The sequence below is a fragment of the Pongo abelii genome, chromosome 1 (genome assembly GCF_028885655.2).
Source record: "Pongo abelii isolate AG06213 chromosome 1, NHGRI_mPonAbe1-v2.0_pri, whole genome shotgun sequence".
In the NCBI taxonomy this organism is placed as follows: domain Eukaryota; kingdom Metazoa; phylum Chordata; class Mammalia; order Primates; family Hominidae; genus Pongo; species Pongo abelii.
In genome coordinates this window covers 36,882,207-36,888,621 of record NC_071985.2, presented here as the reverse complement: position 1 = coordinate 36,888,621, position 6,415 = coordinate 36,882,207, and the positions used below count along the sequence as shown (strand labels likewise).

General features: G+C 46.4%; 1 long non-coding RNA gene across 1 annotated transcript; it reads left to right on the top strand.

Moving 5' to 3' along the window:
• The first annotated feature begins 1,749 nt into the window (after positions 1-1,749).
• Positions 1,750-5,853, top strand: LOC129048041 (uncharacterized). The gene is made up of 3 exons (XR_008510043.2): positions 1,750-4,414; positions 4,673-4,741; positions 5,208-5,853. It is a non-coding gene; the product is annotated as an uncharacterized LOC129048041 (long non-coding RNA).
• Positions 5,854-6,415: the final 562 nt, after the last annotated feature.

Below are 6,415 nucleotides of genomic sequence, written 5' to 3'. Positions count from 1 at the left end.
GTTTTGTTTTTGGGACTGACAGAGATCCAGTGATTGTATTTATTTATAAAGCTAATAATCCAATCCAATATATCAATACTTTTAAATAGGATATAAAAAGTTATGAGATTTTTTAAAATAAGGATTTAGACTGCAAAATATTTATTATGACTACAATGTTGCTGAAGCAATGCTATCTTAAAAAATATCTCAAACAGAAAATAACATTCTAATGCTCTTAATCATTGCAATAATTGAAACTTCCAGAATATTACCATAATGCTGCTTATATTTAATAAATATACCCTATATTTAATAGTTAAAAACAAAGAATTATTTAATACCAGCTAGCTTCATTACTTGATAGATTAACTTGCTTGATAGATCAACATTACTTGATAGATTACTGGATAGATCAACTAGCTTCCTAAAACATAACTGTAGCTCAGCTTCTAAAAAAGGTGAAATAAATTATTATATTATATTCAACTGAACTAGATTTTAAAAATAAAGACTATCAGGAACATAGGAAGAGGTAATTAAATGATGGGTCCTCTCTACTAAGGTTTCAATGGAAGCAAATACATCCGAGAAACCATTTACAAAGAACTCACCCTCATAAATTGCCTTAGAGACCAAAGTCACAATTTTAAGGCCAAGATCTTTAGAAATCAGATAGGTCAGTGTGATGGTTAATTCTGTGTCAAACTTGACTGGATTATGGGGTGCCCAGATATTTTGGTCAAACATTATTCTGGGGTTATCTTTGTAAGGGTGTTTTGGGATGAGACTAACATTTAAATTGATAGACTAAAGCAGAGTGCCTTCTATAATGTAGGTGGGCTTTATCCAATCATTTAAAGGCCTGAATAGAATGAAAAGGTTGGCCCTCCCCAAAGTGAGAGAATTCTTCCTACTTTTCAACTGTGGCACGGGCTTTTTCCTGCCTTTGGACTTGGACTAGAACTACACCATCAGCTCTCCTAGGTCTCAAGCTTGCTTACTCACCTTGCAGATCTTGGGACTTGCCAGCCTCCATCACTGCTTAAGTCAATTCCTTATAAATCATATATGTACACACACAGGCATGCCTCAGAGATATTGCAGGTTTGGTTCAAGACCACTGCAGTAAAGTAAATATCACAATAAAGGGATCCACACAAATTTGTTGGTTTCTCAGTGCATATATGTTGTGTTTACACTACACTGTAGTCTCAAGTGTGCAACAGCATTATGACTTTAAAAAAAGTACACACCTTCATTTAAACATTTTCTTGCTAAAAAAATGCTGACAGACATAAAGTGAGCACATGCTGTTGGAAAAAACGGTACCAACAGTACCAATTTGTAAATAACACATCTGCAAAGTGCAATAAAGTGAGACACAATAAAATGAGGTATGCCTGTATATCCTATTGGTACTATTTCTCTGGAGAACCCTAATACAACCTGCTTTCAAATCAATTTAAGACCTTCCCCCAATAAGCATTACATCGAGGAAAATGTGGTTGCAACTTTGTCCTACAAATTAGGACAAAGAGACCTTTGTTGCTATATAACAATATTAAAAAAACAGTATGCCTACCTCTGGATGTATTTGTTACAAATACGAGTATTAGATTGTAACTGCCAATCCTTTAAAACCAGTTTTAAGATGGATATAAAGCCCTAAAAATCTTGCAGGTTCCACATTCACATCTGAAAAACTTCCAATTTACAAGGGACATTGTGGTATTTTTGGAAAACAAAGGAAAATGACACATACCAATTTCTGTCATTTATTCATGTCATAATCCCCAAAGCTACCTTTATTCCACAACTCTTTCCACCATTTTCCTACGGTCAGCTTTTTTTAAGGCTATAGCCTTTAAAAACTTGAAATAGAAAATTTTAAGGATGCAACCATTAGAAAATGTTCCCATACTACCATTTAACATTCCCCATTTATCATTATGTTTACTATCGTGTAATTTCCAACATAATATTATGAGGTCAAAGGCTCTACGAACGCCGTTTTACAGTCTACCTAGGCAGGCAATGGCTGTGAAACACACCACACCAATGACAGGAATGCGGGTCACTGTGACACAGCGGATCCCTCTGCAAAGTCAAAACTAGAGTTCACTTTACGCTGACGGAGCTTCTTTCCAGGACCCCCACCCCCACCCGAGGACAGGAGAGTGTCGATTTCCCAAGGTGTCTGGCACTGCTTCTTGAAAACGCAGCTCTCATCTGGTTCCTGGAAGGTCATACTGGTTCGCGCAGGCCTCGGGACGGGGCGCTTGGCTTCTGAGGCACCCGCGCTGGCTCCTCACCCGGTGACCTTCAGGCCTCTGCGCTTGGCCTGACCCTAGAAGGGCCACTGCCCTTCACAGCGGGCGGGCACCGTCCCTCCCACGGCCCCGCCGACTGCTGACGCGGTGGCCCCAAGGGTCCAGGCCCGCACTTGCCCCACTCCCGCGGCGCCGTCCCCCATAGTCGGTCCCCGAGGGCCGCGCCCAGCTCCTGCTCGGATTTCAGCCCGCACCGCACCCCAGCCGCCAGGGAACCTTCCAGAACCCTGCCCCTCTGGCTTTCTCCCGAAAGCCCAGGGTCGCCGTCCAGGAAGAAACTTCGATTCATTTATTGAGCGCCAACTGTGTCCAGGGCCGAGGGAGGGGCGGGGTTTCCACGCGAGGAGACCCCTAGGCTCTCGCCTCGGTAAGCGCCCGCGTTCCAGCACCTCGAGTCGCCCGCGGGCCCCCACCCCTCGGGCCGGGCCCGGTCCTCGAGGAAAACCCACGGCGGGGCAGGAAGGGACAAGGAGAGCCGCGCTCCTTGCCCGCCTCGTCCCCTCCACTCGCCTTCACCTCACGGGACCCCAGGGAAGCCGCCGGAGCTAAAATTAGCAACTCGCGCGGCGCGCGCTCACGTGCGCGCGGCCGGGCGGGGGCGGTGAGCAAGGGGCGCGGTCCGGGTGAGTCACCGGCCCCGCCCCACTCGCCAAGAACGCGCTGACGTCAGCCGCTTCCCCGAAGGGTGACGTAAGCGCGCCACGGGGAGGCCGAGGCAGCTGATAGAATGTTCTGAGTTTTGATGCCTTAAAGGGACCAGGCCTGGAATCGTGAAACATCTGGGGAAACGACTCCACTCACCCACCTGCAGACTGAGAGCCCATCTTGTACCGTTTTATACTTAAAGAGAGTTGACTGTTGAGATGATGATGAAAACGGAAGAACAACTGAGCCTAGTTGGAGGCTCTTTGAAGTCCCAGAACCTCCTCCTGGAAGCCCTCCTTGGTTAACCAGATGGACATTTCAGTTGCCCTCTGAGCCTGAACCAAGTGTCAGGAAGAGTTTTCTATGGCCCTTGACTCCCTAACTCTTTGCTTATAGCGTCTCTGCTGTCTGATGCCTCTGCTGTCAGAGAAAGGCTGTGGTTTAAATATTTATTTATGAATCCATCAACTTGGGCCAACTAGGCCCATTTATCACTGTTTTGACTGTGTCTAAACTGTCATTAGTGGTGTGAGTAGAAACCAGTTAATGTCGCTGGATGGTAAATTCGTGGACTGATCTCCAAACCCTCCTACTGTGCTAATGTTGCCATGGAAGTTTCCAGAGGCCAGGATCCCTGGCCAACACGTGATCGTAAACAACATCAGGGCCTCACAGGGAACTCACAATTTACTGAGGTTTGCTCTGTGCCAGGTGTTTTCATGATCCTCCGTCCCCTTGTCGTTTAGTGCTCTTCTCTGAGGTAGGTATTGTCCTCCCCATTTTACTGATGAGAACGGAAATCGAGGCACACGATTAAGCGTGTTTCCCTGGGTCACACAGCTAATGAATGGCGAGCTGGAAGTCAGTCCCAGGTCATCAGACTCCGAAGTCCATGGTTTTGGTGATGAAGGTGGGCTGTGATATGTGTGTCTTATTCTGTGCATGTGAGTCCCCTAGAACCAACTTTTCCACTTGGAACACAATCTCAGTGCCTTTCAGCAGGTAACCGGCGCCAGACCAGATCTCCAGAGATGGAGGTGGCCAGCCTCAGGGCCCAGCCATGGGAAGGTGTATGAGGAGGCATTGCATCAGGCGCCCATCCTGTGCTTGCAGGGCCTGACCATGAGCGCCGCCTTCAGTTTTACACCTTAGGCACCCCACTTGGCTCCCCTTCGTTCCAGCCCTGCCAGACCCACCCTTGACTCTGTGTTTCCTTTCTGGAAACTCGAGAGGCCATTCTACTTAAAGAGTCCTCACCTGGCCTACCAGCGACCAGATCTGCCCAAGTGCAGAAGAAACTTGGTTATCTCCTCTTTCATCGTCCCCGCTCGAGCATAAAACAACAGAAAGTTTCCTATCGGAACAGCATGCTTGTGCCAAAAACAAATTAGAAACAACAACAACTTCTCAAAATTTTGAGCAAAATGATGGTGACCGTGTCCTGGAAATGGAGCAAAGTGAGTGAGCCACTGTCACTGTTACATCTGACAATCACTACTGGTACTTGGCTAAGTATTGCAGCCCCCTCTTCAGGTTACACATGCCAGGTGTACCAGAAGCACCTTCTGCCTCCAGCTCACTCCTGGGAGATGTTTAGAGCTGACTCCTCTCCCCTCCCCAGTCTCCAGCCATCAGCAAGCTCTCTCCTTGGTGTCCCCAGCTCCTGCCCTTCATGCTGATAGAAGCATTGCCCGCTGCTCTTCCTGTTCTTACAGGTTTCCTAGTGCCTGTGACCAAACACCTTGTGTGGGCTCCCCAGGAGAGAAAACCGCTAGCAGCCTCAGGTATTGTTGGGGGTGGGGAGGATGGGGGTTCTCTGGGGACAGGAACTTCTTCCTCTGTATTGGGGGTGGACACACACATGGAAACTTAGAGCGGTGTACTACCTCCAGGCCAACCAGGCAAGTCCCTGTTTTATAACTAAGGTCTAGGTGAGGTGGCCTGCCCGGGGTCCCGTGGCCTGTTAGGGGTAGAGATTTCTAGTTACTTGACTTCCAGCCTGCTTCTTTCCCATGGATCACACACACACTACTGTTACAAGACACAGGTAGGACAAAGGGCATGAACGTGCATGGCAAAATGAACATGCATGGCAAACGGGAACATGTCATATATACGATGGAAGGGAAGACAAATGACATGAAGTAAATATAGACATGAAATCATAGGGAAGAATTGGAGAACACGATTTCTGATGACCACCAGCTATTCCCACTTCCTCTTTCCTTCTCCCTCTCACCTTGTTTGAAGACAGGTGAGGAGTTGTTCCTCCTCAGACCCAGGAATCATTTCCCAGTGGAATGACACAGTGAAGTGGATCACCATTTTTAAACCTTCAATAATAAAGAACTTGTGTGTCATTTCAGTTTTAATTTTTTATCTTCCAGTCTTTACTCTCCATCATTTCTTTATCCCAGAATCCCCATTGAATGTCATTAAGAACCATAAATGTAACTGGCCACTAATGTGGAAGGATTGTGATCTCCGGCAAACAGCCCCAGCAAGCAAAAGAACAGGAATCCTGGGTCAGTTTCCAACTGTGCCTGTGACTCACTGTGTGACACAAAGTAAAGCTCCACTTTTGCAGAGGGAGAGCTGTGGGGCAGCGAGACACACATGGCCTGTGCCCTGACAGAGGTGGAGGGGTTTCCCTGTGTGCTGGAAGCTCAGGGGTCCCTTTTGGAATCAGTGCCATAGTAACTCCTTAGTAATGGCCATGAGCTCTGCCTCCAATGGAGACACTACCATGGCTTGGGCTGGATTATGGCACTTGCCCTTTGTGACATCATTCTCATAGGTTAGGAATGCACCCTGATTATTTCTAACTCCACTTTAATAACTTGTTCTGGATCTGCCCTCCAGGAATTTATTTGAAACTTTCTTTATTCTATTTATATTTCAGCCTGTACAGCCTTTTCAGGCAACAAGTAGATTTACCATTTATGTAAAAACACTTAAGTTCTAAAACACAGGAAGTGCTGCATAATGGTTTGTTGTAATAATAATTACAATAATTTGATATCTATTGTTATACATAACAAATATTATATTACAGTTTGATGATAATTATGCAGATGGCCTCACGGGCTTCATATTTTCAGTCACTCACTATCTTTGTGTTTATCCCCCCACCCATCTCTCCCCAACCCCAGTCAAAAAGTATCTCTGGGTACAGTGGCTCATGCCTTTAATCTCAGCACTTTGGGAGGCCGAGGCAGGAGGATTGCTTGAGCTCAGGAGTTTGAGACCAGCCTGGGCAGCATAGTGAGACCTCGTCTCAATTTTTAAAGAATTTTTTTTTTTTTTTGAGATGGAGTTTTGCTCTTATTGCCCAGGCTGGAGTGCAATGGTGTGATCTCGGCTCACCGCAGGCTCCGCCACCCGAGTTCAAGCTATTCTCATGCCTCAGCCTCCTGAGTAACTGGGATTACAGGTATGTGCCACCACACCTAGCTAAT